Source organism: Ictidomys tridecemlineatus, unplaced genomic scaffold (genome assembly GCF_052094955.1).
Source record: "Ictidomys tridecemlineatus isolate mIctTri1 unplaced genomic scaffold, mIctTri1.hap1 Scaffold_48, whole genome shotgun sequence".
NCBI lineage: Eukaryota > Metazoa > Chordata > Mammalia > Rodentia > Sciuridae > Ictidomys > Ictidomys tridecemlineatus.
In genome coordinates, this window is record NW_027523119.1 from 635,326 (window position 1) to 647,279 (window position 11,954).

Consider the following 11,954-nt stretch of genomic DNA (forward strand, 5'->3'; position numbering starts at 1 on the left):
GTAGAAATGAGAATATTTGCAAAACGCTAATGTTAATAAAATACAATGTCTAGTAATTTGCTAAACCTGACTGTAATTTAGTTGTGAGGAGCCTAAAGGGAAGAATGTGGTGTCTGGTCATTTTAGAAATGAAAAAGCTCAACTTTTCTTTTCCATCCTCCCGCCTCACCTGCTTCCTCCCAGATAGTGAAGTGGTCTGACTGCTGCTTGCCGTTAGCCTGCAGACCTGGGGATCACTACCAGCTAATTGCCGAAGCAAGCATGGACAACTTCAGCAAGCTGGGATTCCTAAAGTATTGTTAGATGTTTGACAATAAATAGAAATAACACAAAATTAGAGAATGAGTACTAATGCTAAAATTTAAGCTACAACTTTATTACCACCTATGTGAATAGTGAAACACATTATTTTTAAGTGTTCCTCATTCTTTGGTCATTTGAAAATGTAAGGCTGTATATGAATATACTTTGAACATGAAATAATATTTATAAAATTACTTTTTTTCCAGAATAAAGTCTTAGAACCCTAAATTTTCTTATGCATAAAAGCACTATTGTTGTTCTTACCAGGCCAATAATAATAACATTAATAATAAAAATTTTTTCAAGGCTGAGATTTCCCTTTCATGCTCAGAAGATAAACAGACAATTGGCACCAAATTATAGATTTGGGACAAACAAAACCTTGATCTGTCAGCACAAGTAGAGAAAGTGAAGCTCAAGTGCTACAAAAGGATTTGATAGTACAACAGTTTGTTTGTTTTCGTACCAGTGATTGAACTCAGAGGCCCTGGACTACTGAGCCACATCCCAACTCTATTTTGCATTTTTTTAGATATTTTTTAGTTGTTGATGGACCTTTATTTATTATTTATTTATATGTGGTGCTGAGAATAAAACACAGTGCCTCACACATGCTAGGCAAACACTATATTATAAGCCACAACCCCAGCCCTCATATTTTGTATTCTTATTTAGAGATGGTCTCACTGAGTTGCTTAGCACCCTGCTGTTGCTGAGGCTGGCTTTGAACTCATGAGCCTCTAAGCCACTGGGATTACAGTTGTGCACCACCGTGCCTGGCTGATAGCACAACAATTTATTAAAGCAGAAGCATCTTCTGTGAATTTATTGGACAGCTTCTGCTAACACCCTTTCAAGTGCAATCATGGGCTTTCTTTCATTCTAACTGATGACTGATTCCTTTCTCTTCTTCTGTCCAGATAACTTTAAGCTCCTTATCTTTATTGAATCTAACTTAGAAAACTAATGTGTTGTATTCTAACATCAAATATGAAACACATTTTTGTAATAGAACATTGTTGTCTTTTTATTCTAATTTTATTCTATTTAAGAGGTAATTTATTAAAGAATAGTCAGAAATCGTGTATCTAATGGAAGGTTAGATTTTATTAGCATAATCCCAAAGTAGCATTTATTACTGGGGAAAGTAAGTGGTGTGGGGCTTTCATTTGGGCTTTAAAGTTTGTGTCCACTTGCACTGTAGAATTATTGTAAGAAGTTCCTTGTCACAAAATATAGAACTAATATTATAGCTCTGAATATTGGATATAATACACAGTAACTAGAAAATTTAGATATATTTTATATTAAGATTATTCTTTCACTTTTCCTTTTATATACTAGATGTTGATGATATAAAAAATGATACAATATGATACCAATCTTAAAAGAATTTGCATCATAATGGAGAAGATATCTATTTGTAAAAACTGAGACAAAGCACACTTAATGTTATAATTAAAGCTTTTGAAAAAGTATATGGATATTAGATTAATAAGCTCTCACTTCTATTAGGATGGGAAAGCAATGATGGTGCAGCAGAAATTCTTTGGGGCATGAAAAAAGAAAATTCAAGGTGAAGCTTAAAGAGCTAGAGGCAATGGAGGCTATGTTATCAAATGTTAACCATAAATAGAGACAGAGAAGCAATAAAAATCAGAAGAGGTAGGAATTGTGTGAAGCAAAGGAATTATGTGAACAAGTATTAGTGGGGCTGAGTTTGTTCCTACGGGGAATTTGGAAGACTATTTGTGATCATGCTTGGAAGAGCTGGGGGACATATGAATAAATATTGAGTTTATTGTATAAATAATAGAATACTTTCTCACTTTTGTGGGTATGACATGGTTAAATGTTTATTTTAGAAACTAATGCTTGTGAGAGGGGAGAATGGCACACTTGAGAGAGGCTCATGACAGGAAGAGCAACTAGGGGCAGGTCACTGTTCTCTAGGCTAGAGATAAGAGAAAGGAGGGTTGTAAGCACTGGCAATAATGACAAAATGAGAACTTATTTAGAAAGCAGAATAAACAAAACATAAGAGTAAGGATTTGATTTTTATAAGGTTCGTAAAAACTAAAATCACAAAATTTAGAGATTTAAAATTGCCTATAGTTATGTCTCAATTATGGTAAAAACTGCATTAAAATAATTGAATACTTGGTGTGTCGCAGCAACTCATGTGGTGGGAACAGCAGCAGTGGCCAGACAGCACAGTTTCAGAAGGTTCCCGAGAGCCACTGCCTGCAGCACCTGTGTGAGCCTTGTGCTCTCAGCCAGGAAGCTCCAGAGGAAGGTCAGCTCTGAAGAATGTGAGGCTAAGTAAAAGCCCAAGAGGAGGTCTTCCAGGCTGTCTTCTCCGACTGCTGCTGCCAAGGCGGATGCCAAAACCAGAAAGGTTTTCTTTCATAGTCAGCAAATGGAAATAGTGATGTGAATGAATAACTGTGATATGAGGTAATAAATGCAGTTTTGCAAATATTTCCAAAATAGAACTGACGGGAAGCATCAAGTCATCAAGTTGACTGTATAAAGTGTATGTCCACAAAAGGGAGATTTTATAAGGATCCCAAAGAGGAGTTGGATATTTACAGATGGAGCAGAGTGAGACTGAGAGGTCTGTGAAAAGAAAATAGGATTTCAGGAGGTGCATCATCATTTGTCTAACTAGAAATATATTAGACAGTTAAGGGAGCTGAAAGATTTTAATTTGATTGAAATGCATAATATATTTCTATATCAAAGGGAAAATAAGCAAAAGAGAAATTAGAGAGTACATTGCTTGCTCCTTTAATAAGCAAAGACAAGAATAACATGGGGACGTTTACATTTTAGAATAATCTCATTGGCTTTATTGCTGACGATGGGATAACAGATGTAAGACCTATGAATGAGGGGTTCAGAGTAGAGCTTACTATATTTTAGCAGAAAGATGATACAAATTTTAATGTCACTATCAGTTACCAGACGATGTTATTTAGAGTCAACAAAATATGATTACATTGAGAGATAAATTGAGAAGTAAATTGAGAAGCAAAGTTGATATATGTTTGATTTGATATATTTTGACCTGGAATTTATATATTTAAAAAAGACCTTTTATAATTTACACTAAGTGTGTACTGTGCCTCTATAGATGAAATATTTGAAGGATTTACTAAGTCTGACAATTTTAGTGTTTTAGCCTCCTGATTCATTAATATAAAATGTTACATTTTAAGTAAGGGAAGTATTTTGTTTGAATTACTGCTGTCTAAAAAAGATATTTAAATGATTATATCAAACAAGAATTTATTATGTCTGTTTTTATTATTTAATTTTCCCTTTAATGTGTTATGGAAAACAAAAGTTTAGTAATGGAAAATTAAATTTATTTTACATAATTTTGGAATAATTTTTAGTTAAGTTATCTAAGGCAAAAAATAAAAATTAAAGTTTTAGAAAGCCTGATATGTAGGAGGTGGAAAACTAGAGGTGTGCAGAATTTGTGGTTAGAGAGTGAGCCTTCCCATCTCTTCTAGATGCTTCCCTTACTCTTACCATTTCTCCAAATTTGATATTGATACTCTCTTCCCATCTTTTACCGAAGAGGCAATTACATTACTTTCTATGATTGCAGAAAGAGATGATTACATTATATTAGATTTTGACATTAAATTACACACTGGAGAGAAAGCCATGTTCTTCATTTGGTTTTTATTTTCATCACTAAGAAAATACAAAGGTGACGTGCTTTCTGTAGTCACAAGTTACTTCAATATTCCTAGTAAAACATAACAGAAACATATATATGTTTTATTTCAGTAAGATCTCCTGAAGGGAGACAATTCTTTGTTGTATACTAGAGCCTTTTCCCCCAAGTTTTGAAAAGCAAAATGTCTCCAGGTATTGTCTACTATCTCCTAGATTATGAATATGGGGTAGAGGCAAAAACTTCTATGATCAAGATGCAAAAAAACATTAAATGTTTAAAGATATTTCATCTTTTAAATTCTAATAAAATGCCCAAACACAATTCTTTTTTTAATTTAATGTTTAGTTGTAGTTGGACACATAGCTTAATTTTATTTATTTATTTTTATGTGGTGTTTAGGATTGAACACAAGGCATCGCACATGCTAGGCAAACACTGTATCACTGAGCCACAAGCCCAGCCCCGCCAAATACAATTATTGTCTAAAGAAATACGGAAAGAAAAAATCATCACTTTATATGCCTGTAGATCTAATAGATCTACAAGTGGTTTTGTTATATCATATTTATAGAAAAGAGAAGAATGGAAGATAAAGTTTTCCCATTCAGTTTTCTCAATCTGAATGCTCTTGTACTCTAAGCAAGACTTGTTGATTTTCCTCATAATTAAACATAATCTACATTTTGTTACAGCAACACATTCAAGGAGAGAATAAGGTACCAATCATTTACTTGCAGAAAGAAAATTAACAATTTGCTTCATGTTGCTTTGAAATAACCATTTAGGTTTTTAAAAAGTACCCAAGGTTTTCACCCACTTTCTCCTTACATTATTGTCATTGAACATAATAGACAGCTAATAAAAATGTGACCTTATGTGGGGGAGATATTATTTTCAATCAATCACTCCTTTGGATAAATGTTTTGAGTTATTCAATGGTAACTGAGTCCTTCTGCTCCACTGGCATATATGGGAGACACAATTAGGATTACCATAATTATCAACTACTTTCTATAAGCAAATAGAAATGATAGCTAAATAATTTTTAAGTGATTAATATTAAATATCACAATTATGAAAAAAGTAAAGAATATGAGTTATTTAATATTTTTTTCGAATTCCAACTCACTGTTTTGCCTGGAATTACACTACATTATGTTGAAGTAATTGGCAAACTATACTATTATGAGTGTAAATTTTACAAATATTGAAATTACTGTGTTCTGAATAAAATCACAAACTCTTAAAATGGGATATTTAAAGAGGGGAAAACATTAACTAATACAACTATCTAAAAAAAAATTTTTATACTTTACTGGGCAGTCATAGTCATAGTATTCTTATAAATACTTTTTAAAACTTTTTTTTTGTAGTTGTAGATGTACAGAATGCATATATTTTATGTTTTTTTTATGTGATGCTCAGGATCAAACCCAGTGCCTCACACATGCTAGGCAAGCATTCTGCCACTAAGCTACAGCCCCAGCCCCAAGGCATTCTTTTTAAGTATCATTAAGTTTATAGATATTTTTTTGGAAGGGATTGAGTATTTGTTCATCTATGATCAACACTTTTAGGCTAATTTTCTGTTTTAACTCAAATTTTTAAAATCCTGCTTTTATTCACATTAAAAACAAACTGCTTGATATATACTGAATAATTAGATGATGAATTAAGATGCAATTATTCCTATAAGTAGGATGTGGATGCACTGGAGCAAACACCAGCAAGAGTGTGGGCATGCTGCTAAACTGTCTCACCTACTTTTATCATGCTGTATCCACTTTAGGGATCCAATTTATGTGGTTAACAAAACTTTCAACAAATTCATTTCATCCTCATAAAAATTATACAATTGGGAGATCAACTTAATCTTCATTTTACAACTTGGGAAACTGAATAACAAAAATATCCCATAATTTATATAAAGTGGCATGCCAATAGTGGCACAGCATGGATCTGAACAGTCTTCCTTCAGTAGCAGGATTTTTCCAACCTCAATAGACATACAATTCAGTTAGCAATCTTACTCAATTCAGATTCGGACTCAGTACTTCTGGTTAGGGGAAAACAACATACTGAGTTTTAACAATCACACCTGTGATACAGATGTTGCTAGTCTGAAGATCACCCTTTAATTAGCAAAGTTCTAATCTACACTGGACAATAATGAGAGATATGGCAACCATCAGAAACACAGTTTATCCTCAGAAAATTACTCTTATGTGCAAATTGCCAACATCTGACTTAGAACTTATGCTACTTCTTTTTCTTTCTTTTAAAAAGTGAAGTTAACAAAATTTGCAAGTATTATAATATTTACAAGTATCATTGTAGCTGATTTCAGGTTTTGATAGTCAACATATGATTAATATAAACTTGAAGCTGTAATATCTACCCCCCCATAAGGCCTTCTCCTCAACCAAAAACGATTTACAATTACTCTTGAATATCTTCTTTAACATAGATTCAGTCCAAACCCATTAATATTTAGGAGTACATGTTTGTACCCTCTATACAGGAAAAGAAATTCAAGATTAACTTAGAAATCCAGCACCTTTCTAAACTTTTGCTGTTTACACAAGTGCTGACTGTAAGTGGAAAAGGAAGCACATCCTTTGAAAAATAGAACATAAATGTCAACACATTACTAAACAACTATCGTCCATAAGTTTCTGTAAAACAAAGGGATGTTCATAATAATTTCCCTTCCCCCTTACTGGTGAATTGATTTTTATACCCTAATCTAAAATATAGAATGTAAAAAGTATAAACGTAAACCAAAAAAACATATATTATTTCCCTGTGTTTAAAATGCATTGGCCCACAGGCCTTCAATACTTAAAACCTAAAATACCATTTAAATCTTTATCAACCTTTTTTTACTAAAAGAAAAAGAAGTATTCCTATTGACATATAATCAAACACTTTTAAAGTCCTGCATTTAATTTGACAATGATATCTACCCAAAGGCCATCCTGGATGTGTGTATTAGACCTAATTATGTAACTAAAGCATAACTTATTAATTAAAACAAAAGATGGGGTTTAAGACAAATCTCCCTAGTACAAGTAATTCTAGTTTTCCTATATCTCATTCAACATTTTCCTGAATGTACCCAGATACAATTAACATTTCTTCCCTGTGGGATAATTAACACTGTCACATACTTTGACAAGTTTACACACACACACACACACACACACACACACACACACACACACCACACCTTACCAAAAGCCATAATTAAATAATTGTACCTGGAAGTAGCAAGCATAAGGTTTCAAAGGTCTCATGCAATATTAACCCACAAATTATAGATGTACTTATGACTGTGGAATCCCATTTTTAATTACAACATAAATTAACAAATCTAAATAATACAACCACCATAAAGCTAAAATTCTCATTTATGCAGCTATGAGTTAAAAGAAATATAATACCAAAATCTATTGCATTTTCTGGCATGAAAGCAAAAACACAATACAAATTTAGGCTTTTCTATCAAAATTACAAGAAGTAGCCTTCTACCCAGAAGAAACCAAAGACACACAAAAGCATCTGCATTATTTTACATATGAGGTATATGGAAAAAAGTCTCTCCCCAAAGTAGTAAGAAACAACTTCTAATTTCCTGAGAAACTTGTATTTTACATTTGTTTTTTTTTTTCCTGAATCACTTACACAGCCACAAAGAAACTCAGATATTAAAGAACAAGAGAAGTTAAAAGATGTCCTTTTCAATAGCCAACAGTCACCAAAGACTGTGACAAAAGAAAATAGATATAAGTATTCCATGATACTGTGCACAAGCAAGCCCAAAGTTTTACTGCTTCACTAGTTAAATCACTAAATGTTAAGCATTATTTCATGAACTTAAATGAAATCTGGTATATAAAGAGAAAAAATATGCGATAAGTGAAACTTACTTTCTATTTCACAGAAAGATTTTACTCCATCTAAAATAATCCTGTGACTTTGTGGAAACAGTCCTGGGTTAAACATTTAAAGTACATTCCTTTACCAAATGTACCAGTACATTACTGCTCTGAAAGCATTCAATATGTCTACTATGTTCTCTAGATGTATATTCATACACTGGTTTAAGCCATTTGCAGAAAATCAACAGAAACCCTTAAAAAAGTTTGACCTGACATGCAACTTTAAGACATCTGAGTTTTAAATTGACAGATCTTTACATCTTTCATAATGGAAATTATCAGAATATACTCTGAAAGTTAAGTGATTCTTCCACAGAACAAATTTAACTTGACCTCCTAAATGGTACAGATTTGACACACCATTTAGAAGGCTAAAAGAAATACTGATTTACTTCTTCTCTAAAGCAATACTGTTCAACCAAATTATAATGCAAGTTACACACGTAATTTTGAATTTGCTAATAACTATGCTAAAATGATAAAAATACAATTTTTAAAACACTTACTAAACATGCCAAATATTATTTCAACATGTAATAAATATCTTTAAAATATTTATTCTTTTACAAATTGTACTAAGTTTTCAAAATCCAGTATGCATTTCACACTTACTGCATATCACATTTTCAACTAACCACAACATCCTGGTCCATAGTCAGAATGTGGCTAGTGGCTACACTATTGAGCAGTATACTTTTTAAGTAATACTTTGAGATCTGAAATATCACTCTGTTTATAATTAGTTCACATTCATGTCTCCTTTTTAAGCTGAAATGGCTGCGACTACAAATATAAGCAAAACTGTTAATTCACTAGATAAATCAGGATCAGATCCCCTTTATCTGGGGATCTGGTTAACACAATAAATAGCAAATGGATTATTCCTTATTATGTCTCAAGTAGACTTCAGAGATGGTGCTGATCAACATGAGCAAACACAATTTGTAGCAAAAACACAGGTTAAACACCAAAATATTTTTATATCAAATCATAACACTTCCTTAATTATAGCATCCCTTCCCCTCTCATTCTTGAGCACATACTTCTATGCAATTTATTTATAATATTGCTCTCTAAATTTGATAAATTTTGTCAACCACACAGTCACCATTCAAAAATAAACAAAACACTATATAAGACACAAATAAAAAAATCAATCAGCTACTTTTAATACAATTTGTCAACCAATCTTAAATTCTGAGTTCCATTGAATTTGATTCTTCTCACAATTCCAATTAATTTACTGCTAAGAATTTTCCCAAGTCATTAGGATATTTGCTTAAAATGTAAATAATTCCAACAATGTGTTTTCTAGAAAATAACAACTACAACCATAGCTTAGCACATAAAATTTTTCCTTTAGGCAAGTTACTGAATAAATCAAACAGATACAACTATACTCCTTTTTAATGCTTTTACATTTTGTAACACCATATTTAACAATTTCTAAATTAGGAAAATCAATTCAGATTGCACACAAGCACTAACTTTAAAACTTAAAACCTTACAGGTTTCTACAAAATACTTGTGAATAAATATATTCCACAGAAAAACAACAGAAAAATCAACACCACTCAAACAAATCTCAGCAAGAAGCACGAGATCACTATATTCATAAGTACAGAATATATGATACATGCTAATAGTATTTTTCTCCTAATTTAATTCACCTAGGCAACTTTTGTTTAAAGCACTTGCAAAGCTTTAAGGAAGCAAACATAGCTAGCTAGCCTCTTCTGCTGCACATACATACAAGGATAATACATTCATCTCCTGATATTGTTCCACAATTTAGAAATCAAAACAACAAAATTTGTTTCTTACCTGCAGTTAGGAGAGAATTAAGGGTTACTTCAGCTAAATCCTTCTGAATTCCATTAGTGAAATGAGAACAGACAAAAAAGATTTGAGACAGTCTACAGAATAACCAGAAAATCAGAATGCCCTCTACCATCATGCAGGTAAATGCAAGGCTGGTTTTGCCTTCAGTAATGCTAACATGGCTGCTTCCTCTTTGTTCTCAGAGGCATAACCCAAACTCCTTAACAGAAAATTGCAGATATTTTCTCACTTGCTACTGTAAATAGATAAGTCATTTACACCTGATTTGAGAAAGTCCTCCACTACTACTCAACAAAAGGATATAAAATCTATTTTAAAACTCTTCTTACCAAAGAAATTCTCTTTTCAAGCTTATATGCAAATGAGACAAAACGGAAGGAGGAAAAGCACTAGAATATTTTTGACAATGACTTCAATCCACTTTTACTGTGGTAAAAATTAGAAAGCTATTGCAAGAGTACATTAATAGTTTTGTCAATATTTTATCTGTTTAAAAAAAAGTTTAAAATTTACAAATACCTTTACCAATGAAAAACTTCCAAGGACTATTTTAGCAATCTTAACCATTTCTTTTCTCTGATCTTAGGTACAGCACGTAAATTTAAATTTCATACTCTTGGAGGAAAGAGGGCCTTGAGGTAAGGGAAAAAGCATTTCTCTGATTTTCTTGAAATTTAAAATGTTTTCAAAAGTTGTTTAATGTTCTCTCCATAAGATTACAACACACTGAGAAGAATTTTAAATTATTTCAAAGACTGCTGCTATTCAATGTAATATTCTCAAGTTCATTAGTGTTTGGTTAATGGTGCAATGACGGTAAAAATGTATAGAAAAATAAGAACATGAATCGCTATAAAATACAATAATTGATAAGTTTTTATATTTTCTTTTTCTTTTAGTTGTGATCAATGAAAAACAACAAAACATCAACATTAGGTAATGCTATAGGTACATTTTATGTTTGATACAAGAGTTCTACTCAATACAACCACTATCACTGATGGAGTCCCATTGATGGATTTTTTTTTTTTTTGCCATCATAGAAAATAAAAGTCAGCAGGAAACAAATAATCTTTCACTTACAACCAACAAAATGTTTTTTCCTGCTGTTCATTTTCACTGCTATGTCAAGAACATCCACAAGTTTTAAAGATGTGCAAAGTTTTAACAGCAAAGTGACACCTGAGATTGTTAATGGCTACTTTTCAGTTTTATTTGTTCTCACAAGAACAAGGAGGGATAACTATAACTACAAAAAAATATACCTATTATGCAGGATTTAAAGACTTGTTTGTAAAACTAAGCAAATTTAAAATCTGCTTTCAAAAAAAACCAAGGCCTGACATTCAACATTTTTTAGCAAATATAAACTTTTTTGACCATTTCCTTTCATGAAAAGTGACACATTTCCTTTTATGAAGCTGCCACCACAGATGCCTGGACTGACACCCATGTGGACACATGCTAATTTCACTCAAGAGTATAACTCACAAAAGGAAACAAAAGGAAGCATCTAATTGCTTGGAAGACAACCTGACAATGTTACCTTTTAGCACTAGTGGATGACTTACCAGCGGTTTTGAGAGAGTTTGGTGCTCTTCTTCCACTGGGTGGCAGAAGGTTCTTTCTTCATGATCTTCAGGCTCTGGAGCAGCAGGGACTTGCTGGTCTGAATCTGAACTGCCAGTGCTGGTGCTGGGGCTGTCCATCATCATCGGACATTTGCTTATCACTGGCCATCTTCATGAAGTTTTCTAAGTGATAAGTTTTCAAAGTTTTCCAGCAGGAACGAGGCCGCGGCAGGAACGAGGCCACTGAACAGAAAAGAGAAAAGGGAAGACATGTTAATCTAAGAAATCAATTAACAGCTTTTCCTTATCTTAATATCATTCCCAAATTGTATCTTTATAAAAAGGCTTCAAAAGTGTTCACATTTATTGTATGAAAATGTTACTGGGGATAGGATGAGTCTTACAATGCCAGCTCTCAGGGACTGTGGAAATAACCCACTCACGTTTTTTTCCATTCCTTGGATAATCTATCAATTGTCTACTTTCTCAGAAGGCATGAAAAAGATTTGCTGGGGAACTTAAGGCAAGGAGTATTAACAACATATGACACACTGTAAATAACAGATTTTTATGAAAAATGTTAAAAAGTCACTACAGGTCTAA

General features: G+C 32.5%; 1 long non-coding RNA gene across 1 annotated transcript; it reads left to right on the forward strand.

Annotated features, from left to right (window-relative positions):
* Positions 1–1,377: 1,377 nt before the first annotated feature.
* Positions 1,378–11,707, forward strand: LOC144373753 (uncharacterized). Its single transcript, XR_013433310.1, has 3 exons — positions 1,378–2,760; positions 10,367–10,418; positions 10,680–11,707. It is a non-coding gene; the product is annotated as an uncharacterized LOC144373753 (long non-coding RNA).
* Positions 11,708–11,954: the final 247 nt, after the last annotated feature.